Here is a 27,534-nt window from a genome sequence, read left to right on the forward strand (position 1 = left end):
CTAGTTAGCTTTGTAATGCTTATCAAATCATTCTGAAAGAGCTCTTAATATATTTCCTGGCCTTTTTTGGTGTTTATCCCGAAGATTTTCAAGTGCAATCTTCGCCTGTTGAAAGAAAACCAGAGGAATACATTGTGTTAGAGGAATAGATTGCAAAATAGGTATTCACAGTTATTAATATCTGTGAGGAAAAAGCTAAAGGGATCAGAACCAGAGGCAACCCATTTATTCCAGCTATAGAAGCACAATATGTGACTTCTTTCTGGGATACACAACTGACTTTGTACACAGAGATGTGTTGCATGAGAGTCCTTGTCTCTCAACCCTCAAAAGTGGCTTCTTCAACATGGAGGTTTGGGCCAGAGCAGCCAGGGTGAGGAACCCCCACTAGGAAACTGCTCATCTCTCAGTGAATCCAGCCCACTCTCTTTATGTTTACCAAGGGCACTGTATGAGAATGGCAGAGAAACAATCAAACACTCGATGGCCCTTGTGGTCTCTTCCAATTCTATGATTCTATATGTGCCTTGGGCTGCTTTGTACGCAGTAGTTACCTTGCATGGTTGTTACAATGTAGGATAAAAGGAGCGAACCTCAGGACAACCAAGGCATAACCCCTTGCAGAAAGAAATTTCTTTTTTTTTTTATAAAATTTTTATTGGTTTTACAAAAGTTTTTATAACAAACAAACATAAAAGAAAAACAGACAAACAAACAAATATAATTTGAAAATGTCCTTTCATAGACTTCTTTCCTCGGACTTCCCCATACCTCCCCTTTCTGCATCCTCATGTCCAAATTTTATAGCAACTTATAAATGTTTTTTCCCATCCTAATTCATCATAGTCCTTTCTTAATCTGATCTTATATTACTGCAACCCTTTCTCTCTGTAAAATCTCGACATTCTAAGCTTCATCAAGTTTATAATAGTTCTTAAGATAAATCTTAAATTTCTTCCAATCTTCTTCCGCAGTCTCCTTTCCCTGGTCACGAATTCTGCTTGTCATTTCCGCCAATGTCATATAGTCAATCACTTTCATCTGCCATTCTTCCAAGGTGGGTAAATCTTGTGTCTTCCAATACTTTGCAATCAGTATTCTTGCTGCTGTTGTTGCATACATGAAAAAAGTTCTATCCTTTTTTGGCACCAATTGGCCGACAATGCCCAAGAGAAAGGCCTCTGGTTTCTTAAGGAAGGTATATTTAAATACCTTTTTCATTTCATTATATATCATCTCCCAGAAAACCTTAATCTAGCTTGCTTCATTTCCTAGCTTGCTTCATTTCCACGGAGCTAGCGCACTCCCTAACAGCCCTACCCAGCTGCAACTCTTTAGCAACAGCCGCCCTACTTAGCTTCAAGAGAACTATTCTCTTGCTGGTCAATGTCTATATCCCCCCAGGCCAAAAAAAACCCGTTGTTAAGGCTACATGGGCTGAGCTAGAGGCGTTTTTAGAGCCACTCGAATCTATTTACCCGTCTGCCCTGACCATTGTGTGTGGAGATTTCAACGCTCGTATAGGAACAGATGACAACAGTCTACACACTCATTTCAACCAATTTTTGGACACTGAAGAACAGACGGATATTGGCGCGACACGTCTGTCCAAAGATAGTAGAAGTAATTTCCCAGGTCTCTGCTTAGTGCAGGCTGCTAGACGGAGGGAACTGCTGATATTAAACGGCAATATAGAGGGGGACCGCCCCGGGGAATATACCCATTTCTCCAAGGCTGGGGGAAGTGTTATAGACTATATCTTAATCTCAAGATTTGCTCACAGCTTTATAAGGAAGTTTCAAGTGGGCCATAATACTCTGAGTGATCACCTACCTCTAATTTTAGAGCTTGCAGGCGGGCCTTTTGACTATTCTATTGCCGAGCCACAATATATACCTTCTGTAAATTTGGATATACCAGCCCCCAAAAGACTCAAATGGTCCCCAATATTGAATGAAAACCTAACCCTCCTTCTTCAGTCAGTGGAGTTAAAGCTTATTCGCTCCGCTATTGTATCAGGAAATTCAGCAGCTGCGATTATGGAACGCTTTAAATTACTCTTGGAAAGATTGAAACCCCATTTAACAACAGTGATACATAGCTCCGCTACAAAGAGGGCAAAGGACGGAGCTAGCTGGTTTGACCTGGAGTGCAGGCAAACAAGGAGACAAATGAGAACAGCCTACCGGAGATACAGGAAATCAGGGACTGCTCTCCTACTTAATGCTTATATTTATCTGAGATGGTCGTATAAACAATTATTAAGGAGAAAGAAACTGGAAGCTGAAAGAGCCGCATGGCACAGGTTGGTTAAGGCATCGCACGAGAAAGATACTACTTGCTTTTGGCGAACCATATCTGGTCTACTGGACCAGGAGCGCACTAATTCCATCTGTACAGTGGAACCAATGGAGTGGTTGCGCCATTTTCAATCTTTGTTCTATGACCAGGAAGCCCAACACTACAAACTATGCATTCAACTGGAGGACCTACCTCATTGGCCAGCAGTAACTCCGAAGGAAGTTGAGAACTTAATCGTACAATTAAAGAACAACAAGGCCCCAGGGAATGATTACATCCCTGCCGAACTTCTGAAGTCCAACATTGGCTGGTGGGCCCCCCTGCTGGCGTCTTTATTTTCTTGGATCGACTCAACGGGTTTACTCCCAGATGGTTGGACTGAGGCAATAATTATCCCAATCTACAAAAAAGGTCCCATGACAGATCCGGCGAGTTATAGACCAATCAGCCTTCTGCCTATACTCAGCAAACTATATGCCAAACATCTTTATACCAAGCTAACTAGCTGGCTGGAAACTGAAGCTATTCTAGCGGAAGAGCAAGCGGGTTTCAGGCAAGGCAGATCCACCATAGACCATTGCTTCACCCTAGCCTATTTAATTGACAAATATGCCAAAAAATCCCGTGGGGTGTTATATGCAGCCTTTATTGATCTAAAGGCTGCTTTCGATTCAATTCCACGTGTAAGACTCTGGGACAAATTGAGCACCTCTAGCATAGACAAAAGACTATTATTTCTGATCAGCTGTTTATACAAAGACACGGTGCTGCATGTAAGAACTTCGTTAAATGGCCATCTTATAGGACCAGTTCCTGTCAGTAAGGGGGTCAAGCAAGGCTGTATCCTGGCTCCAGTTCTATTCAACATCTACATCAACGATATGGTTAACTGTTTGTCATCTCCGGACTTCCACGCCCCCAAACTGGCTGACAAAGCAATATCAGTGCTTTTGTACGCTGACGATGCGATACTCCTATCCCGAACAAGAATAGGTTTAAATAGGCTCATAGATGAATTCTCAGCATACTGTAGAAGAGAGCAACTTGCAATAAACTATCAGAAAACCAAAATCATGGTTTTTGCAAGGAAACACAGACAGTACAGCTGGAGGATGGATAACCAGACAATTGAACAAGTCAAAGCCTTCAAATATCTGGGTATCGTTTTCCAGTCGACCGGGTCCTGGGATGTCCACCAAAAATGTGCCAAAGAAAAAGCTGCTCAAAGCATCAAGATGCTGTCCCGCTTCTTCTATACGAAGGGGGGCAGATACATCCCAGCAGCCCTTGAAGTTTATCAAGCAAAACCTCTGGCGCAGTTATTGTACGGGGCGCAAATCTGGACGGGGACCCATTGCTCCAGTCTTGAAACTGTCCAGTCCAAATTTCTAAGGCAAATACTCGGTGTCCCCCCCTGTGTTCCAAACGCAGCATTGCGACTCGAGGCCTGCCTTCCATCTGTGGAAACTCGGACCTGGCAGAGAACATTTAATTATTGGCTTCGTCTTAATCTGAATCCTCCTGGTCTACTGCCGTTAGTAATGCAAGATCCTCACGAAAGCAAGTGGTTTAAAACTGTGCATAAAAAACTCCTTACATGCGGTCTGCACTCACAGTCCCTACTATCAATGGGCCTCATCAAAGCAAAGAGTCTAATAGGCCAGCGCCTGAAAGACATCGAACGACAAAACAACCTGACTATCTTAAAGAAACTGTGCCCATGGTATACCTACTTTCCCCCTTCTCATTTTGACTCTCCAGCCTCATATTTGTCTAAACTAACCATCCCAAAATACAGACGTGCCTTTACATTGGCTAGATGGGATGTTCTTCCCTCTGCTGTACTCGAAGGTCGTTACCAAAAGACCCCATTTGAAAAACGACTCTGCCCATGTGGAGATGGTAACACGGAAACAGTGTCCCACGTCCTTTTTTCTTGCCCTCTTTACAAAGACCTAAGGAACGAGATTATTACTCCACTCATTCTCTCCAACCCCGGCCGTTCAACAGACATTACACTGCATTTTCTATTATCTGATTCGAACAGTCAGATAACAGAGAAGGTCGCGAGGTACATCGAGAGAGCTGTGAAATTGAGGGCCACCATCTGAGTGACAGACCTGTTCACCCGACGGACCTCCTTTTGTCTGTTCTTTTCTTCCTTTTATCCCTATTCTCATTTTTAATTTTTGTACAGCTGTGGCCTGTTGGCTTTGCTAATAAAGTTTTGATTTGATCTGATAGACTTCTTTCCTCGGACTTCCCCATACCTCCCCTTTCTGCATCCTCATGTCCAAATTTTATAGCAACTTATAAATGTTTTTTCCCATCCTAATTCATCATAGTCCTTTCTTAATCTGATCTTATATTACTGCAACCCTTTCTCTCTGTAAAATCTCGACATTCTAAGCTTCATCAAGTTTATAATAGTTCTTAAGATAAATCTTAAATTTCTTCCAATCTTCTTCCGCAGTCTCCTTTCCCTGGTCACGAATTCTGCTTGTCATTTCCGCCAATGTCATATAGTCAATCACTTTCATCTGCCATTCTTCCAAGGTGGGTAAATCTTGTGTCTTCCAATACTTTGCAATCAGTATTCTTGCTGCTGTTGTTGCATACATGAAAAAAGTTCTATCCTTTTTTGGCACCAATTGGCCGACAATGCCCAAGAGAAAGGCCTCTGGTTTCTTAAGGAAGGTATATTTAAATACCTTTTTCATTTCATTATATATCATCTCCCAGAAAACCTTAATCTTCGGGCATGTCCACCAAAGATGATAAAAAGTACCTTCAGTTTCCTTACATTTCCAACATTTGTTATCAGGCAAATGGTAAATTTTTGCTAGCTTAACTGGGGTCATGTACCACCTATAGGCCATTTTCATCACATTTTCCTTTAAAGCACTACATGCCGTAAATTTAATACCAGTGTTCCACAACCTTTCCCAGTCAGCAGACATAATATTATGACCAATGTCCTGTGCCCACTTAATCATAACTGATTTAACTGTTTCATCTTGTGTATTCCATTTCAACAGCAAGTTATACATTCTTGACAAATTCTTAGTATTGGGTTCTAACAATTCTGTCTCAAGTTTTGATTTTTCCACCTGGAAGCCAATTTTCCTGTCTTGTTTGAAAACCTCCATTATTTGATAATAGTGGAGCCAATCTTGTACTTTGGGTTTTAGTTTTTCATGGCTCTTTAATTTCAGTTTCTCTCCATCCTGTTCTAAGATCTCACAATACTTTGGCCATCCGACCTCCATATTAACTTTCTTGTGGGCCTTAGCCTCTAAGGGTGACAACCATCTAGGGGTTTTGTTTTCCAACAGATCTTTATATCTCATCCAAACATTAAACAACGCTTTCCTTACAATATGATTTTTAAAGGCACTATGCACTTTGATTTTGTCATACCATAGATATGCATGCCAGCCAAATGCATTATTGAAACCTTCCAAGTCCAAGATATCTGTATTCTCGAGGAGCATCCACTCTTTCAGCCAGCAGAATGCTGCTGCTTCATAATACAATTTTAAGTCCGGCAGGGCAAATCCCCCTCTTTCTTTTGCATCTGTTAATATTTTATATTTTATTCTGGGCTTTTTGCCCTGCCAGACAAATTTCGCAATGTCTTTCTGCCACCTCTTGAAACAGTCCATCTTGTCAATAATCTGCAAAGTTTGAAATAAAAATAACATTCTAGGCAGTACATTCATCTTAGTCACTGCAATTCGGCCTAACATTGACAATCTCAAATTTGACCATATTTCTAGATCTTTTTTAATTTCTGACCAGCATTTTTCATAATTGTCCTTATACAGATTCAAGTTTTTAGATGTTAAATTAACCCCTAGATATTTCACCTTCTTAACCACCGTCAGACCTGTCTCTTCTTGAAACTTATTCTTTTCCATATCTGTTAGGTTTTTCCCTAAGACTTTAGTTTTTTGTTTATTCAATTTAAATCCAGCTACCTGCCCAAATTGTTGGATTATTTCCAACACTCTTTTTGTACTAGTGTTTGGCTCCTGCAAGGTCAATACAAGGTCATCTGCGAACGCTCTTAACTTATAGTGTTTGGTTCCGACCTTTACACCTTTAACTTGCTGGTCATCTCTAATCATGTTCAGCAACACCTCCAGGACCGAAATAAAAAGCAATGGGGAAATTGGGCACCCCTGTCGTGTTCCTTTTTCTATCTTAAGTTCCTCAGTTATTACATTGTTTACAATCAACTTAGCTTTTTGTTCGGAATATATTGCACCCATACCATTCTCAAATCCTTGTCCTACCCCCATCCCATGAAGATTCTTTTTCATAAAACTCCACGAAATATTGTCAAAGGCTTTCTCCGCATCCACAAATATCAAAACTGCTTTAGTATTTATGTTCACCTCTAACTTTTCCAAAATGTCTATTATGTTCCTAACATTGTCTGAGAGGTGTCTTTTTGGGAGAAAGCCTGCTTGGTCTCTGTGAATCTTCTCCATCAGTACTCTTTTAAATCTTTTTGCTAAAATGTCTGCAAAAATTTTGTAATCCACATTCAGTAACGAAATTGGGCGGTAGTTCTTCAGTTGAGTCTTTTCAGTCTCTGTCTTTGGTATGAGTGAGATATATGCTTCTTTCCACGATTCGGGTGCCTTTTTTCCCTCTAAAATCTCGTTACAAACTTCCTTTAACGGTTGTATCAGCCATTCCTTTAAAGATTTGTAATATCTGGAAGTCAGTCCGTCTGGCCCTGGAGATTTGCCCAATTGCATGTCCTGAATGGCACCCTCTATCTCTTGTTCTGTTATTCTCTGGTTTAGCTCCACCTTGCTATGATGAGAGATTTTTTGTAATCCATATTTATTAAGGAATTTATCTATGTCCTCTTCATTTTGTAATCCTTGGGAATAAAGTTTTTTAAAATAACTCACAAAACAATTTCTTATCTCGTTGGGTTTAGATATATTTTTTCCATCCACTTCTAGACTTGTGACTGTATTTAATTTCTGTCTTTTCTTAAGTTGCCATGCCAGAAGTTTACCACATTTGTCTGCCGACTCAAATGTCTTTTGTTTCATTTGCTTTATTTTCCATTCTATCTCTTGGTTCATCAATTCCATATATTGTGTTTGATACAACTTAATCTCCCTCAAAATCTCCTGGGACTTTGGTTTTGATCTTAATTTTTTCTCTCCTTCTTTTATCTTTTCCAAAAATTTTTCCTTTTTCTCATTCTGTTTTCTCTTCTTTATTGAATTTTGTTGAATCAAAAATCCTCGCATCACAGCTTTACTTGCGTCCCAGATCACTCTTTTTTCCACATCGCCCTTTAGATTGATTTCAAAATAGTCCTTTAGAGTTTTTTGGGCCTTCATGTGGATCTCTCTATCTCGAAATAGGGTGTCATTCATTCTCCATCTAAACTGACCAGTTGTTGTAAATTTCATTTCCATCTTCACGGCGTTATGGTCGGAACAGGTTTTTGGGCAGATTTCTACCTTCTTAATCTTCGGAGCCATTCCACTAGTAACCCATATTTGGTCGATTCTGGTCCAGGTCATCTTTGCATGGGAGAAAAAGGTTCCCTCTCTTTCAAGAGGGTTCCTTGTTCTCCAAATGTCTATTAAGTCCATATTTTCAGTCATTTCGAAGAAAGTCTTCGGGAGTCTCCCTTCTTTAGTAAGTGTCAGTCTTTGTGTCTTGTCCATGTTTGTAGAAACTACACCATTCATATCTCCCATGATTATCATATTGTATTCCAAATAATCCGTCAAAGTTTCATGGAGTTTTTTGAAGAATTCTGCTTTACCTTCATTTGGCGCATAGATCCCAATTATCAAAATTTTTTCTCCTTGTACCTGAATCTCCACCGCTAAATATCTTCCTTGTTCATCTTTGAACATCATTTTTGGAGCCCACTTCTCTTTTACATAAATCACAACTCCTCTTTTTTTCACTTTGTCCGACGAAATAAATTCTTGTCCCAATTTTTTATTCATAAGCAGTCTCCTGTGTGCTCTAGTTATATGAGTTTCCTGTAAGCAAATCAAGTCCAGTTGTTCTCTGTACAAAATATGGAATATTTGTCGTCTCTTCAAAGGACTGTTCATCCCATTACAATTCCAGCTAAGGAATTGCAGGGCCATCTTGTTATTTTTCTGGTATTCCTCCAACAGCTCCCAGTTGTTGTTCCTCCTCTGTTGGTGGTGGAAGGTTCTGTCCAAACGAAAGGTTCAGGATGTCTATTACACTCTTTTGCTCAGCAATTGGGTCTACAGTTCCTTTCTGTAAATCTTCTTGATTTCTTTGCAGGAACCTGTCTTTATCCTGTATCGTCTTTATTTTCACCTTCTTCCCCCTATAGTCAAAAGACAGTCCCTGTGGAAATTCCCACCTGAAGAGAATGGTGTTCTTCTTCAACAGGTAGACCAAATCCTTATAAGAAGCTCTCAAGTCCAAAATATGTTTAGGAATGTCTTTAAAGATCTGTATTGGTGAGTTCCCAATTTGTAAGGCCTTTTCAAAGTGCAGTCTTAGAATTTTGTCTCTTTCCTCCTTCGATCTCAAGGTAATCAGACAGTCTCTCGGCGCCTTTCTGTTCTGTCTTCTGCCCAGTCTAAATGCTGTTGTGATTTTAAATTCGTCTTCCTCTAGATCTTCCCAGGAATCAGCAAACTCTTTCGTTAAAAAGTCCGTAAGATTGTCTCCTTCGTCCTCTGGAATTGATCGTAATTTCAAATTCCTTTCTTTTCTTTGTAGTTCCCACAATGCCAGAGTTGCGTCGTGGTCATAGACCTTCCTGGCAATCGGTTCTAATTTTTCCTGGGTCTCTCCAGCAATAGTTCTGGCTTCCTCCGCAATTTGGCGTGTGGCAGAATTTTCTTGCGTAAGCCTGTTTATAGATTCTGTATTCAGGTCAAGTCTTGTTGTTAAATCTGTCAATTTCTGTGAATTCTCTGTCAATTTCTTGGTATTTTCTGCCGTCTGCTTTGTTAGATTCTCCAGAGACTGGTTTATCTTAAGAAGGGCTTGCGACACTGCATCCATGGAGACTGCTGTACCTTTTTCTTGTCCTGTTGTCACTGTAGGAGTTATGCCTGAGATCGAGCCTCTTTTCTTGTGTTGCTGTAGCTGTTGTTGATATTGCCTTGTCTTGGCTCTCGTGCTTATCTCGTCTTCTGGGCCACTCATATCCCAAGGTCGTTTCCCACGAGAGCCTTCTCCTAAAGGAAAATTCCACTGTCCCAAAGCGTAGCAACTTTTAATTTACCCTCTAGAGGGAGCAAATCAAGATGTCCGCAAACAAAGGCAAAGAGTATTTAAAAAGCAAATTTATCGGGAGGCTTCTATATGTATATTGCAACACTTTCCCAATAGATAAAGTCCCAGCCTTCCCTGATATATTGTGTCCACAGAGTCCCAAAACTTTGTATCAAATAAGCAATGAGACTTCCACTTTGTTACTTTCACAAGAGTCTAAAGTCAGTTCAGTGTTCCTTTGTTCTAATAGCAGTTTGTGCCAGGTTGAAGGCTGCAGAGAGTTCCCTTTCCTTTAAGTTGGTCATGCAGCTTATAAAATCACTTATTCCTCCCCTCTGCCCTGCAAGCTAGAGGGGATAGTCAAAGTCCAAATGTCGGATTCAAGCAGTTAAAGACAATATCCCATACGGATGCAGCTCAGTAACTTTCGTTGCTTTAATTGTCATGCAGTCGGGGGAAGGCAGACTTCCTTAATTTTCGCCTTTCCCGTTTTCAGCCTAATTTCAAGTAGTTTTGGCACGAATAGAGGTTCAATCTTACTCATGGGTCTTTTTCGTCCAGATTATTCAGGAAGGGAATCGGCGCTCTCCACTAATGGCGACGCGGCTTCACCCTGCGGGCTGGGTAGCGATTCTCAGCACCGCGCTCCCCGTTGTCGTTCCGGAGCCTTTAAAAAGGCTCTTTCTGCGGTAAAGGGGGGCGCTTCAGGTGCCCACCGAATCTCCTTGTTCACAGGCTCCGTTCCTGTGATTTTAGGGGTCCCCCGCTTGCCGTAGCGGGTCAGACCCGAACTCGCAGAGCCGTCCTCTCTCCGGAGCTCGGAGAGGGAGCAGCCATTAGCGCTGGCGCCGAACCGGAAGTCCAGAAAGAAATTTCTTATCTGCCCCTTTAAACAGGCAATCAAAACCTGAAACTTGATGCAGCAAGAAAACAAGCAGAAAGTGCTTGGAGAAGGACCAGGCATACTAAACAACGTTCCCACCCCGTTCCCATTAGCCACCAGGACCCCACATGCACCTCCCCTTAGCCCCCCTCCCTTTGGTAGTTTAACATCAGTGTGTACATGCAACACATATCAACGTGTACAATGAATTGTCTTCCTCTTCAACCCTCTCCATATCCTCAAAAATTAGCACTACAGTGGCTTGGAGGTACCTTCTCAGGCAGATTCTGGGGCACATAGTGCAGGGTTGCCATATGTTTGGGAAATCCCTGACATGTCCTTCTGGGGCCATCTGGGGGGTTTCTTTTTTCAATTTTAAGGAAATATTCGACTTTGGGGGTGGGTAAATTTGTGTGTGAGCTGTTTCGGGTTCCTACGTGAGTGGCTCTGGTTCTGTTTTGCACATGTGGGTAGCTGGGGTGGGGAGAGGGCAACCTCCCCTCCAAAAAATCTCAACCTTCTTACCAATGGCCCCAAAGAAGTTCAGCTCAACAACTTTTTATGCAGTTGACCAAAATTTTCATCAGGAGCAATTGAAATAAGATCTATTATTTGATTATTGATATAAACCTCCAGAATGTATTTTGTATGCTCAGCCCTAATATAGTGGGAAGAAGAAGTCCCATTGCATGAGCAGATCTCTCCTTGTACTGCATAGTTTTCCCCCATTAAATTAGTCTCAACAAGTTAAGGAGAGGGAAAATTGAGTGATGGGCATAATGCACAAAAGTATATATAATGAACCCTATATCAGGTCATATAGAATGAGGAAATCAATATGTACAATGAGATATAGAGCTGAAAGAGAGAGAAACCAAGAGGAAAAGAAATATTCTGCTTTTAAACTTCCAAGTTTAGAGTTAACTTACTCTTTCAGCCAGCTCTACAGCTGTTATATTTGGATCATATGGGATGGGTTCTCCAATAAATGTCCTCAATTTCACTGGAAACCCTCTGTAAATGGGAAGAAACATACATCGAGTTTTCTCATACAGCCATTTTGTCAGCCCTGTGTATGAAATGGAAGAAGATTCTGAAGGAAAGCGACACCATATCAAATCTGAAATTAGTTGACATTCTCGGTGTTTAGCAATTGCAATAAATAGGAAGAGAGGAGGAGTTAAATAATATGAGTGCTTGGGAAAGGAGATACAGTGGTACCTCGGGTTACGAGCGCTTCAACTTACGTTTTTTTGGGTTATGAACGATTGTAACCCGGAGGTACCGGTAAGTTGTCAAAGCTCTCGGAGGACTTGCCTCTTGGATGCTAACCCAGACATTGGCGGGGCCTACGGAGCTCTCAGAGGCCTCCACGAATGCAGGGAACCAAGCCCCGACATCTGTGGTGCCTAGAGCGGCTCCGTGAATGGGGGGAATCAAGCCCCGACATCCGCGGTACCTAGAGCAGCTCCGTGGATGCCGGAAGCCAAACCTTGACATCTGCGGTGCCTAGAGCGGCTCCGCGAATGCCAGGAGCCAAGCCCTGACATCCGTGGTTCCTGCAGGACTCCACAAATGCCGGAAGCCAAGCCCTGACATCCATGGTGGCTGCAGAGACTCTGCGACTGGGCTCCAGCCGCAGGAGCTCTCTGAGGCCTCCACAAATGCCGGAAGCCAAGCCGATTGTGATTGTGGAAGAGGACCCTGAGCCCCCTCCAAACAGTGAGTTTGGAAATAAATTTTTTTCATCTAAAATTCTAAAATTCATCATCTGGAACTGATCAATCCACTTTCCTTTACTTTCAATGGGAAAGTCTGCTTCAGGTTAAGAACACTTCAGGTTACGTACAGACTTCCGGAACTAATTAAGTACTTGACCTGAGGTGCCACTGTACAAGATATTCAGTCAGCTCTTCTCAGCTCTTTGCAATCAGTCATAAATAGACTGCAGAATATGGTATGTTTCCTGTTCAGTTCCCCTCCATGTTAGGGTTGCTCCCACATTTATCGATTATAGCTTTCTGTCAAATCTACTAGAAAACTAAGTAAGGGCATGTTGACTCAGTACTGAGGCAGGTAGCACAGCTTTTGCAGATAAGTGTACATGGAATAAAATCTATTAAATAAAGGTAAAGGGACCCCTGACCATTAGGTCCAGTCGTGACCGACTCTGGGATTGCGGCGCTCATCTCGCTTTATTGGCCGAGGGAGCCGGCGTTTGTTCACAGACAGCTTCCAGGTCATGTGGCCAGCATGACTAAGCCGCTTCTGGCGAACTAGAGCAACGCACAGAAACGCAGTTTACCTTCCCGCTGGAGCGGTACCTATTTATCTACTTGTACTTTGACGTGCTTTCAAATTGCTAAGTTGGCAGGAGCAGGGACCGGGCAACAGGAGATCACCCCGTGACGGGGAATCAAACTGCCGACCTTCTGATTGGCAAGTCCTAGGCTCTATGGTTTAACCCACAGCGCCACCCATGTCCCTATAAAATCTATTAGTGAGCAGTAAATAGATATTCTTTTTAAAAGATCATTCTATAGTATTAAAATGTATATTGCCTGAGATCTCTTGATTAACCAAGGTATTTAACTTACTTGTCTTTCCAATGGTCCTGTATGCTTCACAAATGTTTTGTGTAAAAATAGGGATGGTGGGCTAAAAAAATAAAAGATGAAACGAACATGAAAAGAAAGGTGAGGATCAGATAATTATTTTGCCCCACCCATCCTGCCTTTATTTTTGTTATGGACTACGAAGAATGCTGTACATCTGGTATTATAATGAGAAGCAACTCATAAATGATAATGTAATAGGCTTTAAAATTCCTGACACATCTATTCAAATCTCTCAGATGAAGAAACTTCAGAAGCTGTCCTCCAGATTTTCAGGAACTGAAGGGGGGAAAAGAATTTCCTGGTTTGCCCTGAGGGGGAAAGGAAGCCAGGTTCAGCCAACTGACTGCTGCTTTTTGGAGTTTGGGGGCAGCTCGTAGACAATGAGCACCCCAAAAAGGTCTTGGGGATGACCAGGACTCTGAGGGTTCCTGTGGAGGTCAAAAGCGAGTTCCCAACGGGTCTGAGGTTCCATTTGGTGCTGGCCTAACCCGGCTGTCAAGCTGTCATCTCTGGGCTCCAATGTGTTCCAGAAGCAAGCTGCCTCAAATTTCCTACTCAGTGAGCAGCAGATTTCCCAGAAAATAAAACCAAGGAAAAGGGGATTTATTATTCAAGTGTCTTTAGCATTTGGATTAATTTGGTGAATTTCCAGGAAAAAAAAAAGGAGAGTCTTCTCTGGAATTGGTGACTATCCTGCATTGGAACCAGATGGCTGAAGCACTGAAGGAAACAAAGAAACTCTGCCATCGGAAATAAAAGGAGGGGGACAGGGACACGAACTTTGAAAACTTTCTTTTTTTAAAAAAAAAGCATTCAAACTTTTATACTCCTCCCCCCTGGATTCAACTGGTGGCAACTATAGCATCTCAGGAACTATTGGCAGACAATTTGGCTTTAATTGAATTGAGGCAAAAAGAGATGCTTTTATGATTTAGATCTATTGCTCAGCAATCTGGTGAAGCAATAAGGGATAAAATAATTGAGGCAATTGCAAATCTTCTTGAGACTCAAAAGCAGGAGGTACATCAAGCTGTTGATCATGCTTTCAGGGTTGGCAGGGGGTTGGACTCGATGGCCCTTGTGGTCTCTTCCAACTCTATGATTCTATTCTATGAAGGGTTAAATTCCCGTATGCTAAGAAGAAAACATTTCCAGGAGATTGTTTGGTGTTTTTTTCTTCTTCTAGAAATATCAAAGACTGAGTGCTCCAGACATATTATGAGAAGTATCTTGAAATAGATGATGACTGGCAGCATTAAGATAAACTCTGCAGTGTAATATGTTTTGATGGATTCAATAATGGAATACTGAATAGTATAGTTTTTGTAAAATATGCAAGGATTTATGATATGTAAAATGAACTATCAAAGGAGAAGAAAGGAAGTCATTGATATCTTAAGGATGTAAAATGTTGTATTTTAAATAGTAAAACAATTTTTTAAAAATATAATTATATATAAAAAGAAAGATAAAAGGAAAATGCTTGTTTTCTTTTTAAATGTCACCAATTTCAGTAGGTTTGTTTTAAAGCAGTGTTGGGGAGAGCTGTGGCACTCCAGATATCATTTGACCCCAAACAGGATATTTGCCATCCTCAGCTTTTTCGGATGCTGGATCAAGGATGTCAACATATTACATCTTATCTAGGATAATCGTGAAGGCAATGCAGATTGCACAAAGATCACTCACCACTTTCGCCTCCAAAGCTGCCTGAGCAAAACCTGTGCGTTTACCCCACATTATGCAGTAATCATAACTATACATTGCTTCTCTTTTTTTGGAAAATAATATTTATTACTTTTCCAACAATTTAAACACAACACTACAAAAAAAGAACAATACAATACAATAGAAAACACTACATAACACTGACACATTAAACTAACTTAGCCAAACAAAAACAGTTTAAAACACACATCAAACAATTTCAGTATCTTATCTTTCATTCACTTATTTCCATGACCTCCTCACACCTCCCTTTTTGTATTCCACTTCTGTTAGTTGTTTCAGCAATTCCTTTCCATCTTCCTCTGTTTTCTATCCTATAATTATCTTAACACATTCTAACCTTATTTTTCCTTTAATATTCTATTAATCTATTTATACTTAATTCCTTGTAACATTTCTACTAAAGCCATATAATTTCATTCCAACATTCTTCTAACATTCATTAATTTTGCAGTGTTTCTGTAAATAGTCTTTAAACTTTTTCTAGTCTTCTTCCACCGACTCTTCTCCCTGGTCTCGGATTCTGCCAGTCATTTCCACCAGTTGCATCTGCCATTCTTCCCTGGTGGGTAAATCTTGTGTCTTCCAATACTTCGCGATGAGTATTCTGACTATACATTGCTTCTCTAGCTCCACCAGGTGAAATGCCCATTAAATGGCCTTTCTTCATCATTTCCACAATTTCAGCTTTCTTGTAAGATTTCAACCCAATCACATAATAAAGCATCTGCAGCCCTGAAAAAGTAAGCCCCAAATAGAAGAATGTATTTATGTGAAACCTATTTAGGAAATAGTGTGGATACAGGGACTTCTGGGTCAGCGCCATCGGTGAATGGCGGAGTTCCTCCGTTCGGAGGAATGGGCTCTGTGGAAACTGGGTCTTCCCGCTGCGGTGAAGGTGGGGACCCATTAGAAATCCCAGGCGGAGGAAGCCTGGGAACATGGGGTTCGGCAGAGCACCAGGACCACCCCCCTACTCGCACATTTAGGGGCTCCGGAGCGAAGTGGGGTGAGAAGCGCGATGCTGCAAACTGACTGCTACTTTCACAGAGTGAAGCCGCACAGCTATTGCCAGAGAGCGCTGACTTTTTCCTGTGGACAATTGGATTTAAAACAAGTACCCGTGAGTAGAAACGGAAAATTGGATCAAGAAATTTCTTAATTTGGTAACGGAGTGGGAAGGTTCAAAACAGGAAGTCTGCCTTCCGCTTTTTGTATATAGACTAAAGCAAAAACTTTGTAAGCTAAAGCCTGGGAAGCTGTCAAAAAAGTCTAAATTTCCTTCATTTAGAATTACTGAAACCCTCTTGGAAGCAGGAGAAAAGGGGGGGGGGACTTTGTTCAACCCCAGCAGGAGAGGGAGTGAAGAAGGATAAGTTTCCACCATCTCTAACCTGGGAACGGGGTGTCAGAGACCAGGGACGCGGACTTAGAAAAAATATTGGGGGGGCCCGGGAAAGCTCATGAATAATAAATAAGCTCATGAATATGCAAATAGAGTGGCTCCGGCCCTAAATAGGGCAAGCCACGCCCCCCCAGCCAGCCGATTGGCTGGCTGGGAGGTGTGGCCAGTCGGGATTCCCCTGTTCTCGCGGGATTTCCGGCAGTGCCTTGGCAGCCGGGGCTCTCCGATTAGGGCGCGCGGCTGGCTGGCTGGCGAAGGAGCAGGTGCGGAGGAGGCGGGGGACGGCGGCGGCGCTCTACTGGAAGGGCGCCCGCCCGAGATTATTGGGGGGGCTGAGCCCCCCCAAAAATTTTTTTGAGGGGGCTCGAGCCCCCTCAAGCCCCATGGAGTCGGCGCCTATGTCAGAGACAGAAACTGTTGGAGAGGTTCATTGACTGTCAATGGAATATTTTGGCAGATAGCTAAAGAAGAGAAACAAGCTGATTCCAATGTTGCCTTTTGCATTTTAAAGAAACAAAATACCTGAAAAATATCCGAAAAACGAAAGTAATTTTCCATTGTTGGACTTGCCTAAAAAAAATGGATACAAATAGAAATTGCCTCCTCTAGAGGGAGCTTGTCAAATTGTTGCTGCAGTACATTTGAGGGCTCAATAGATGTGAGATTAAGACCGTGGGAACAGGCTTTTCTGACCTTGACTAAAGATGAGTTGGAAAGAAGAATGGATGCTTGCCTTATGCAAGAAAAGTGCCCTGCTGGAACAGATGCATGAGAAGATGGACTTGATGAATGAGAAAATGGATTTGACTGTTGCAGTTAATAACTGTGGGCAAATAGGGAATATTGATACAGAAACCATTCAGGGACCAACTCAGGAACCTGTATTGATTGGGCAAGCGCAGAAGATAATGGAGGAGGCTGCGGTTGCACCTCAAATAATACAAATGGAGAGATCTGAGGCCCTGCAGGAGCATAAGCCACTGTTTTTGAAGATTGAAGTTGGAGTGGGCAAGGGGAGCCTGGAGCTGAGGAGGTTCTTAACTTTGGAGAGACTTTGAAATATGCTCTTCAATATTTTTTGGATTACATTGATGACTGTGGGGAGTGGGACTGTGGGGAACGGGCTGGTTTGATGAAGGGAGACGGAGATAATTTTGGATTGGAACCTCCCAGAGACCTACTCCTCAATGAGAAAGGAAAGAAATTAAGAAAGAGACCAACAAAAGACAAGGAAAAGTGCAGGTATAAACAAGAAGAAGAAGATCTGCAGAAGGGACATGGAAGAGACATAAGGGCCTCGGACATAAGATTACCAGGTTGATGGACTAGATGGAATGGACAGTAAGGACTGACATGACCCGAGACTAGGAAGAAGAGACGTTGGATGAAGATTGGAAGAAAATTTATAAAGAAAATTTTTTATTTAGGGAATTAGTCTAAAATTAATGAATATTAGGGAAAATGTTGGAATGAAACTATATGGCTCTAGTAGAAATGATATCAGGAGTTATGTATAATTGAGTATTAAGTTTCAAGCTCTAAGGTATTTTACGGTAAGATAAGGTTAAATAAATTAAGGTAATTTGAATAACAGAATATAGGGAAAAGATGGAAAGGATTTGTTGAGTTAATTAATAGGTTAAATTGTTAAGATAAATTATTTAATAAAAATTGAGAAAGATGCAAAGAATTTGCTGAAATAACTAATTAAACTAGAATACAAAAAGGGAGGTGTGAGGAGGTCAATGAAACAAGCAAATGGAAGTTAAAGATATGTAATATGGGATTTGTGTCTCCCCCCCCTCTTTTTTATCTTTTTGCTGTATTGTTGCATTGGTTTTTATGTTTTGCTTTTTTTCTTCTTTTTTATGTATTGTAGTGTTGTTTTTTATTTTTTCTTCTTTTTCTGTAATTCTGAAACTATTAATAAATATTATTTTATTAAAAAATATAATAAAGTGAGCAGCAATTATTACATGAGAGCTTGTAGTCATTACCGAGGAGGCAGGTTTAGTCGTTATTTGAGGACTATCCCTGCCTCCGGGTCTGGTCTTGTCCAGATTGATACTGGAATCAGCAGGGATACCCACTTGACCTGAAGGTGGTGCTGTGCAATGCCTGGTCAATGAAGCATAAGACCACTGCCATCCATGACTTGATCATGGATGGAGGACTTGACCTGGCTTGTGTAGCAGGCCTTGTGGGTGGGGAGGGGGGGTATGCAGTGATTTTTAGGAAGTCATTAATTTGCACCAGGCATCCTATTGGGAAGACCTAGTTCTCTGAGTGCATGTACTGGAAGTTGGGCAATAGGGGCAGTACAGGATTCCTTTTGGTGTACCGACCTCCCCGCTGCACCAAGGATTCCCTGCCCGAGCTGCTTCAGGTCATGGCAGAATTTCTTCTGGAGACACCTAGTTTGGTTGTCCTAGGGGATTTTAACATCCATGCTGACATGACCTTACAAGGGCCCACTCAGGACTTTGTCGAAAGCATGGCCTCTATGGGGCTGTCCCTGAATAAGTCTGGCCCAACTTATAGCCGCGGACATGCCTTAGACCTGGTGTTCACCTCTATGGATGTTGGTGATCTGACACTAAGTAAAAGTGAAACTAATGAAGTGCCATGGTCAGATCACTTCCTGGTGCAACTGGACTTCTCCGCAACCCTTCCCCTCTGCGGAGAGGTGGGACTGATTCAGATGTTCTGCCCCCACCACTTAATGGATCCAAATGGCTTCCAAAGAGTGGTAGGGGATGCTTTATCCCATGTTGATGGCCTTTCAGCTGATTCCCTGGTGGCCCGCTGGAATGTGGAGTTAACTAGGGCTATTGACTGTTTGGCTCCGAAGCGCCCTCTCCGATTGCATGGAGCCTGGACAGCCCCATGGTTTTCCACGGATCTGAGGGCAATGAAACAATCGCTGAGACGACTAGAGTGCCGGTGGCGGATAACTCATTCTGAAGCTGACCGGACATGGGTTAGAGCTCAGTATCGAGTCTACCAAGTGGTGATAGCAACGGCAAAGAATACTTTCTTCACCGCCTCTATTGCATCTGCAGAAAACAGCAGCAGGAGACTTTTTCAGGTGGTTTGCAATTTAGCGGAACCACCTGCTCCATCGGGGCACAGTATGACCCACATGATCTCCTGCAATGATTTTGCAAAGTTTTTTTGCAGGTAAAGTCATTCAGATTCAGGAAAAGGTAGACACCACCGTGGGAGCAGAGCTGGGGCGGGAGAGTGCTAGAGTCATGTTGCATGGGATCAATTCCAATCTGTTACCTCTGAGGATGTGGACAGGCTGCTTAGACGAGCGAAACCAACTACCTGTCTCCTTGATCCTTATAAAAGCTAGTTGGGAAGGGCTGGGCGATGGGCTTTGCGGGGTGGTGAATGCTTCTCTCTGTGAGGGAGCCTTCCCAGACCTGCTGAAAGAGGTCATTAAACCGCTTCTTTCAAAAAACAACTCTAGACCCAGCCAATATGGCCAACTATCGTGCAGTCTCAAATCTTCCACTCTTGGGCAAGGTGATTGAGCGAGTGGTTGCTGAACAACTTCAGGCATGCCTGGAAGAAGCGGACCATTTGGATCCCTTCCAGTCAGGATTAAGGCTTCATCATGGGACTGAAACTGCCTTGGTCGCACTGGTCGATGATCTCCGGCAGGCTAGGGACAAAGGTGAGAGCTGTTTCCTAGTTCTGCTGGATCTCTCAGCGGCTTTTGGTACCAGCGACCATAACATCTTTCTGGACTGTCTAGAAGGGCTGGGAGCTGGGGCACTGTTATACAGTGGTTCCGCTCCCTCCTCCTGGGCCGTGTCCAGCAAGTGGTGGTAGGGGATGAGTGTTCAGACCCCTGGGCTCTCACTTGTGGGGTGCCTCAGGGTTCTGTCCTCTCCCCCATGCTTTTTAACATCTACATGCAGCCATCAGGGGGTTTGGGTTGGGTGTTCATCAATATACAGATGATACCCAGCTCTACCTCTTTCAACCAGTGAAGGCGATGAAGGTCCTGTGTGAGTGTCTGGAGGTAGTTGGAGGATGGATGGCAACTAACAGATCGAGGTTGAATCTTGACAAGACAGAAGTACTGTTTTAGGGGGACAGGAGGCGGGTGGGTGTGGAGGACTCACTGGCCCTGAATGGGATAACGGTGCCCCTGAAGGACCAGGTGCGCAGCCTGGGAGTCATTTTGGACTCACAGCTGTCCATGGAGGTGCAGGTCAATTCTGTGTCCAGGGCAGCTGTTTAACAGCTCCATCTGTATGCAGGCTGAGATCCTATCTGCCCGCGGACTGTCTCGCCAGAGTGGTGCATGCTCCAGTTATCTCCTGCTGCAATGTGCTCTACGTGGGGCTACCTTTGAAGGTGACCCGGAAACTACAACTAATTCAGAATGTGGCAGCTAGACTGGTGACTGGGAGCGTCCACTGAGACCACATAACACCAGTCTTGAAAGACCTACATTGGCTCCCAGTATGTTTCAGAGCACAATTAAAAGTGTTTAAAGCCCTAAACGGCCTCGGTCCAGTATACCTGAAGGAGCGTCTCCACCCCCATCACTCTGCTCGGACACGGAGGTCTAGTGCTGAGGGCCTTCTGGCGGTTCCCTCACTGTGAGAAGCCAAGTTACAGGGAACCAGGCAGAGGGCCTTCACCTGTTGCTGCTATTTTATTTGTTTTTTACCTGCTTTCCTGATATACAGTTTTATATTTTAAAGCATTTTTTCATAGCTTATGGCATTGTTTTATGTCATATTTTACATGTTTTATGTAAAAAAGCATGATTTAAATTTAAATAATTTACCTGGTATCCAATACGCAACATGATGCATTAATGAAAAGCACACTCTCCCCGTCTCTAAAAAATATCTAGCCGCAAAAAAGACATAGCCGATAGACATAGCTCCATGATGATAAATAATCCCTGGTCCTTTAGGGATATGTTCTATACCAGTAAGTTCATAACCTGAAAATAATACAAAATGCAACAAAGAAATATCGCAACAATTATTGGAGGAAATCAGTGTGGTTCAGAAAAAAAATGAAATTTAAGATCAGGTTAAAAGCTCTGTTATATGCTTTTGAATTATGGAGCTGGAGGAGACTCTTGAGAGTCCCATGGACTGCAAGAAGATCAAACCTATCCATGCTTAAGGAAATCAGCCCTGAGTGCTCACTGGAAGGACAGATCCTGAAGCTGAGGCTCCAATACTTTGGCCACCTCATGAGAAGAGAATACTCCCTGGAAAAGACCCTGATGTTGGGAATGATTGAGGGCACAAGGAGAAGGGGTCGACAGAGGACGAGATGGTTAGACAGTGTTCTCGAAGCTACCAGCATGCGTTTGACCGAACCGCGGGAGGCAGTAGAAGACAGGAGTGCCTGGCATGCTCTGGTCCATGGGGTCACGAAGAGTCAGACACGACTAAATGACTAAACAACAACGACAATATGCTCCAGCATTCTGGATGCTAGGTTGTCATCCACACGGATCAAGACTTTATCTGTGGTGGTCCCTTAATGAATGAAGGGATTTCTCCTCTTGTAGAATGTTCCTTCCTTGCTTCCTTTTGAGCAGGTGGAAACATTTTTGCCCAGTCTTTGAGTGAGCTAAAACTGTGTTTTGCTGTTTTAGTCTGCTTTAATCTTTTATATGGGGTTTAGCCCTTGGGATGGTTTAATATTTTGTTTCAACACTTACAGTAACATGAGACCTGTGGGAAGCACTGAGAACATATAAAGAGTCCTATGGATCAGGCCAAAGGCCTCTGTATTAGACCATCCTCTTTCTCCCGCAGTGTCCATCTAAATTAGTAGCCATCACCATATCCTTTGCTGGCATATTCCATCATTTGTGTACATAGTTGCTAATTGTGTCCCTGTGATGTGTAAACAACATTCTCCAGGTTTCTTTTGGAGGAGAAGCGTACTTAAAATGTGGTTTAAATGTATAGTGTTTATGCAACTACCAGCCGACCCTTTCTTTTGTAATCTGTCTTATTTATTTATTTATTTTAAATAATTTTTATTAACAGGCCAATCACATCGCATTGTCCATATCACATTGATTCCAAATTATACAGCCAAATTTTAAATTTTGTTGGGGGTACCCATACATCAAGCTCAGTTCGAGTCCAAAACAGCATCACTTATCTTACTGCATTAATTAGACAGTTCTGTCCAGTTTGATCCAGACAGACCTTTATTACTTCCTTTCTCTTCTTGTTGTTATCATAAATTCCTTTCTTTGTGATCTCTGATGATTTTCACAAGCAGGTTAAAAGCTGGCATTCTATGTGGATTTTGTACTCTTCCAAAAATCATATCGATCCAGGACAGCCTCTGTACAACACTTCCATAAACAAAATTAATCTCCGATCTGTCCTTTATTTTTCTCAGGCTTACCAAATAAATCAAATGAGTCTGGGGGTTCTGTCAGGTCAAACTTACATTCCAGCATTATTTCTCATTCAAACAATCCTGATTCTCCTCCCCCAGTCCTTCTTCCTCCGTCTAACCTGTCATGGCGAAATGCCATTTTTAAACTGCGTCATAAAGATTTTTCTCTTTTCTCACCGTTCTCCAGTCTTCTTTCCTGTTATACTCCATCCCACATAGTTCTTAAAATCCTGCCTGTGATTCATAGAAATGCGAGGATCTTGTTTCTATCTGGGGTGAAGGGTTATTAATGTCACATCATGCAAAAAAAAAGAGAGTTTTTTCCTCCACCCCCCTTCTTTCCAAACATACAGTCTCCTTATGGTAATTCATCAGAAAATTTACTTATCCGTCCGTCACTCCTGGTCGCAGAGATCCATTAAACAGCAGTCTTATCAGTTGAGCCTTACTTGATGTATGTGCTTTCAGCTTCGTTTCCAAACATATGTTTCCAATTATAATTCCAAGCTGCAGCAACCAGCACGCGCTGATTGGAATCGGCGTCAGGAAGATCTGACTTCACCGAGGGCCTGTGCCAAGTGTTCGGCACCCCCATCACTCGTTTCAGGGGGTGCATTGTGAACACCGCTGGCAGGACAGCACTCCCCCACATCCTAGGGGAGTTAAGGAAGGCTGCATACTTCTCATAGCAGCCCCTTAGTACCTCGTATGGGTCAGAGAGATGTTATTGTCGGCCATCTTCCAACGCACCACCTGGTCGCCCCCCGTCTTATTTATTTATTTTATCATTTATTTATTGAATTTATATACCACCCTATACCTGGAGGCCTCAGGGCAGTTCACAAAACCACCTTAGTTTCATACTTCACAAAATGCTTTGTTTTTCTTATTACATAAATAAATAGCCATGCCTTTGTTTTGATCCTTATGTAGCCAACCCAAACTTGTAGCTGTTGTGACTCTGAGGGGGGTTCAGAGGTCCAGTCCTAATTCACTGTGGCAACTATTGTTCCAGTGCTTCAAGCCTGAAATTCTGATCCTCAGTCCTATGAAATTATAATGACTCATAAGGAACAATTATTGCTATGAAAGAAACTTTTACTCACCATGCCATATCTTTCCATATATATCTATAATATGAGCAATAATTTTCCTTGGCTTTTTCCAAATTTTGCTATCAGGACCAGTTTCTTGGTGCTTATTCATCTTCATGTAAACATATAGCCCAAATGAGCAAGCACAGCCAACCAAATATATATCTATCATTAATGAACAAAGCAAAATCAGAAGCTTACGAAACCACCAAGGGTAAACCACTGAGCTCAGGTATTCTTCTAAATAAGGAAAACTAACCAAGTTTTGCAGCATTTGAGTAAACCAGCTCATTGTTTCCTGATCTGAAGCACCAAGCGTATGCCAATAAAATAAATATATGAAGTGAAATTTTCTTCAGTTGTGATGCTATTTCTCCCACTGTTTACCTGGAAAACAGAAAATGCAGAACATTGATTTGATCTGCCTTCCCAGAAACATTCATGAATACATGAAAATCTCATGCTGCTTAATATTTTCCTAGTTTTCCGCAGTGTAACTTGCCAAGTTGCTGTATTGTGTTTCCAACGTCCATCATGGAGATTTACAAAATTACAAATATATGACTCCATCATTTATCTGTTGTAAAGCAAGCTGGTTTCATTCCACTACTGAAGGTTTTTTGTTTGTTTGTTATTTTTTGCATTTTCAAAAACAGGAACAAAGAGTATATTTAACCCCCACCCCCCCACCCCGTCCCACTTACAACCATACCAAATACAGCATATCTACTTATACCATGTGACTTCCCTTTCACACTTTTCCTGATTCCATTTGCTTTTCTACTACTCCATGTAATCCACATCTTTTTCATCATTTGGTACTTTATCTATTTCGACTCTGCTGAATTTCCACGAGACCTGCTAAGCTATGTATTTGTCTGTACCTGCATTGGTTCTGTAAATAGTCAATAAACATTATCCCTTCCTCCTTATATTCCTTATCTCCGTTTTCTCTTATCCTGTTCATGAGACAAACCAGTTCAGCATATTCAAACAATTTACACTACTGTTCTTCCTTAGTGGTACTATACTTGGTCTTCATATTTGTGCCAATAAAGTTCTCGCTGTAGTAGTGGCATGAAGTAGTAAACTCTTTTGTTTTTTGGGACCTCCGTTATTACCATTCCACAAGAGAAAAATCTCAAGTGTTTGGGGGAAAGTTTTTTTTAATTATCTTTTCTAATTCATTAGATATAGATTCCTAATAATCCTTAATTATTTTACAGGACCACCACATGTGAATTAAAAATCCCTCAAGTTCCCTTGCAATGTATATGCAAAATACACCTTTTTCTTTTTTTAGACATCTTTGCCAATCTGGTGGGTGTTAAATCTCTGGGCCATATTGATCTTATTTTCTTTTATCGCATAACATGCCGTAAAATTCATATTTATTTTCCACAATCTTTTTCCATAATGTATAATCAATATTGTGACCCACATCTTATGCCCACTTAATCATGCTTGATTTCACAAATTCATCTTTAGTTTCCCACTCCAACAGCCGTTTGTATATTTTTGATAATACTTTTATATTTGTATCTAATATGTATTTGATAAACTGAGACTTTTGTTCTGCAAAGCTATTTTCCCTATCAATTTTAAACAATTCATTAATCTGATGTACCTGTAGCCAATCTGTAACCAAATTTCTTAATTCCTAGAGATTTATCAGTTTTGGTTCCTGTCCTGCAAGGTCACTCTAAAATTTCACTGTAAGTTAACCAATGCTTTTCCATATTTGTTTTTTTCCTGATCGTAGCTTCTACTGGGGATATCCATAGTGGTGTTTTTCTTTCCAGTAAATTTTTATACTTTTTCCACACTCTAAATAGGTTTTTTCTAATTACGTGATTTGTAAAAGTTTTATATTTTTTGCTTTTCTACACCATAGGCAGGCGTGCCACCCAAACTGTATATCATGTCCTTCTAAGTTTAACAATTTTGTATTTTCCAACAAAATCCAATCTTTTATCCAACATAGGCAGGATGCCTCAAAGTAAAGTTGAAGGACTAGATGACCCTTGGAGCCCCTTCCAACTCTACACTTTATGATTCACTGACAAAAACTTTTACTTACATACCTGGTAAGTCTAAATTGCCTTTAATTCAGTCACCTCTCTCTGGAAGCAGCAGAAGTCTTGTCTGGTACAATTTTTTGTTGGCTAATCTCCAACCCTATGTAGACATGTCCCTTTATGTGGCAGTTTAAAGTGACTGTGATGGGTGTGCCATCTGTATGAAGAAATGAAGTACTGTGAAAAAGAGGGAAGGCTTAGAGTGCCTGCTACTTGGAAGTTGTGGCCATTTGTAATTAAGGATAACTTAAGGGATCACACCTACAATAGCACTCATATTGCACAATAACATACTGGGTCACAGAAAACCAGTTATTGACTAAGGAGTAAAGGTAAGAATTGTGACAAGATATGCATGTAAAAGGATCATCCTGCAATACGTAAACCTTAGTAACATGTCATGTGTATTGAATTCTAGCACCGTAAAAGCTCTTCCATTGGACCTGCCATTTAATTCTACAGCAGCATGCGTATGTGGATTTCATTAACACCTACTAGGTTTGAATACTGAATCTCAAGTAATCATCCTCAGTAATCCATCCTACTCTAATAAACCTGACCAGCTACTTGTGCTCTAGGCATTGTCTAAGATCTCCAATACCATCTGTTTGATTGTTTGGTTAAATTCTGCCATGCTGATTTTTCTGCAGGCAGCTCATCAAAAAGCTTCTTCACTCGTTGCTCCTGCAGTATGCTTTGCTTTCTCAGGAGCTCTAGAAATTCTAGGTTGACATACTTTGCCATATAGTGGCGTGTAAGAAAATGGCTTCTGCAGTTGCTATGCCTCCTTAATTGCTAGGTACACCTCCAACTAAGCTGGCGTGGTTTTGAAATGGGCTGGCATACCCCATTAAGTTGATATCCACCCTGCATTGTTGAAACTCTCACTATGTGGGCAGTGAGAACTTCAATCAATGATGCTATCAGGATTACAAGAATGGATGAATGCCACACAAAAATTGGAAGAAGTATGATTGATTTCCCATGACTGCTTAATTGGATATTTTCTGTAGATATTTCTCCAGGTTCTATTATTCTAGCATCGTTATTTTAGTAAAAGGAACTAGTCACTTTGAGGAATTTTGTCAAAAAGCAGGATATAAATCTAAATAAATTAAATAAACCATTTAAAGACTAAGAAGCACACTGTGACTAAACTTCACCAAATTATTATTCCCATGGCACAGTCTACATACATGACACCTTGCAAATGACCATAATACTGTGAGGCGTCATAAAGAATATCTGACTCCGAGCTCTGTAATAACATTCCTCAACACACCCAGTGATTTTCAGATCTAAAGCTTGGCCTTTGTTCACAGGGCCATACATCATCTTCAGAAACAAATGCCCAACAAATTCTTGAATCCTGATCAGCCTACTCTGGTATTCATAACTGAGGCTATGGAAGAAAGAAATCAGCTAAGATGGGAACTTGAGTCTTTCAGGAGCTAAAAGATAAAGAAGATATTGTGTGTGTGTGTGTGTGTGTGTGTGTGTGTGTGTGTGTAAAAGCCTGGTTGCTCCAGTCACTCTGGGCAGCTTAGAACATAAAAAACACAGCAACACATCATCAATTAAAAACTTCCTGATGCAGGGTTGCCTTCAGATGTCTTCAGAAAGTTGTGTAGTTATTTATCTATTTGATATCTGATAAGAGGGTGTTCAATGGGGGGACGGTGCTAATGCGGGGCGGGCACCAGATTCATAGGTGAGTTGGCTGTTTTCGTTAGATCGGTCACTTATCACCAATTCCAGCTGTATT

The 27,534-nt window shown here is 41.7% G+C and overlaps 1 pseudogene across 1 annotated transcript; it reads right to left on the bottom strand.

Annotated features, from left to right (window-relative positions):
- On the bottom strand, positions 1 to 27,436 carry LOC309539805 (DGAT1/2-independent enzyme synthesizing storage lipids-like; annotated as a pseudogene). Its single transcript, XR_014224542.1, has 8 exons — positions 25,776 to 27,436; positions 23,704 to 24,078; positions 21,003 to 21,164; positions 15,405 to 15,522; positions 14,749 to 14,815; positions 13,039 to 13,099; positions 11,371 to 11,510; positions 1 to 105 (listed from the first exon to the last, which is right to left on the bottom strand). The product of XR_014224542.1 is annotated as a DGAT1/2-independent enzyme synthesizing storage lipids-like (transcript).
- Between the last annotated feature and the right edge of the window lie 98 nt (positions 27,437 to 27,534).

This window comes from Podarcis vaucheri, assembly GCF_965113315.1.
Source record: "Podarcis vaucheri genome assembly, chromosome: 8".
Classification (NCBI taxonomy): domain Eukaryota; kingdom Metazoa; phylum Chordata; class Lepidosauria; order Squamata; family Lacertidae; genus Podarcis; species Podarcis vaucheri.